The sequence below is a fragment of the Ictidomys tridecemlineatus genome, chromosome 2 (assembly GCF_052094955.1).
Source record: "Ictidomys tridecemlineatus isolate mIctTri1 chromosome 2, mIctTri1.hap1, whole genome shotgun sequence".
In the NCBI taxonomy this organism is placed as follows: domain Eukaryota; kingdom Metazoa; phylum Chordata; class Mammalia; order Rodentia; family Sciuridae; genus Ictidomys; species Ictidomys tridecemlineatus.
The window spans coordinates 120,393,117-120,394,991 of NC_135478.1; the positions used below are offsets into that span (position 1 = coordinate 120,393,117).

Sequence of the window (1,875 nt, forward strand, 5' to 3'; positions counted from 1 at the left end):
GGTCTTTGCAGGTGTTGATAATTCTGCCAGGAACACCCTTCCTGAAGAAGTGTATGTCCTCCCTTCCTTCAATGCTCTGCTCAAACATTATCCCCTCAGAGAGACCAAGCTGACCACCACCACCGGTGAGCTCTTTCCCTTTCTCTGACCTTCATTTCTGCCATGGAACTTATGTATCTACCTGTCCTCAGACTGGATTGTACTTTTAATGAAAGCATGTGAGTAAGTGCTCAATCTGCATCTGCATGGGAAGGAGCTCCTCAATGGTGCTTAGTGCATCCACCACATGATGCCACCCCTAACACACACACACACACACACACACACACACACACACACACACACACACCAGGCTGGCCCAAAATGTCTACACCATGCAAGATCTCAGGCTGACAGCTCACAAGATGCAAACATGACAGCAAAGGGGTGCCAGGATGAGCGATGGTGGGGGGTGACAAGAGAAGGGCAAGTCACACACACACACACACACACACACACACAATCATAGCCTTATTAATTCATATATACTCATGCATTACACAAACACAGACTCACAAAAACAGTTCACACAGATTCACATACAATGCCTGGAAATGCACTTGGACATCTGCAGACAGGTTCACATACATTCTCATACACAAAGACTCCAGCCACAACTCCACACACATACACACACAATGCACACACACACACACACACACACACACACAGCTATGTTTGCACCCACGTACACTCAGTCCAGGCATGCAGATGCCATCATTAGCCCCCAGCACTCTAAATGTTCCCCACCTCTACAGAGACCTCAGAGGTGACTGGCTATAAATCCAGAGGCTGGACTAATTTCCAGGGTGGCCCAAGGGACAGTAAAAGGGCAGCAGGACAGCAGGAGTCTGTATGTCATTCTCCTGTGTAAGGTGGTTAGGATGAGGGGACCCTGCCTACCAAAGGAGCAGTCCATAGACCCTGACCTGTGACCCCTAAGAAGTGGTCTCTGTCTCCTGGTGGTGGCTCTGGGGACTAGGAATGTGTGGGTGCAGGAGGGAGTCTTTTTGTCCCTAAACTGAACCTCTCTCCTTTGCTGAAGGCTGGGCCCTCCTTGGCAGACTCACTCAAAATCAGCCTCCCCAAACAGATCTGCCTGTCCCCAAGAGCATGTCTTTCCTTTTAGGCCCCCTCACTGAGACCCACACAGCTGTTCCTGCAGAAGATGGGGTCCCAAACAGACACCTCAAGGTATGCCCCCAACCTGGAGGATCCTCACACTGCATTCACCCCTGCCACTCCCAGAACCCTAAACTCATGGGTCACACCTCCAGCACTCTATCCTGGGTGAGCCTACCTATAGTGTGGCAGTGCCTGTCACCAGGGAGCACCCCTCCAGGAGCCATTGCCCCCCACCCAAGTTGGCTGTGCTTTCCCAGATGTGCATCCTCCACCTACATTTTTCTTCAAGGTCTGAAGCATCTTCACTAGTCTGCAGCATCTTCTGCCTTGTGCCAGGTCTTCACCCCTGGGGGACAAGCAGGTAAGTATGGGTGAGCACATGTACGGGCAGCCAGGGTTGTCCTGCCCCCAGCCCACCTGAACCTTTCTTACCTGTGAGAGCAGCAGCCATGGCTCTCACAGCTTCCTCTGAACAGAAAGGGATGGGAGACCCTTGAGAATATGTGCCTGGTAAAGGCAGTGTGGTTGGTATGCTACCACTCAGGTGGGCATGGGTAGAGCCAGGGACTGCCAAGTTCTGAACTCAGAGTCAGTACCTCCCACTACAGTTGGACCATTCACAAGGAGGGCATCATCACCTAAGATAAGCTTGGAAAGTGTTGGAAAATTTTCCTGGAGACCAAACCCTTCCTCAGGATCTGAGAATCCCCT

At 51.4% G+C, this 1,875-nt stretch overlaps 1 long non-coding RNA gene across 1 annotated transcript; it reads left to right on the forward strand.

Moving 5' to 3' along the window:
• LOC144370026 (uncharacterized) lies at positions 1–1,593 on the forward strand. The gene is made up of 3 exons (XR_013429954.1): positions 1–125; positions 1,169–1,233; positions 1,454–1,593. It is a non-coding gene; the product is annotated as an uncharacterized LOC144370026 (long non-coding RNA).
• Positions 1,594–1,875: the final 282 nt, after the last annotated feature.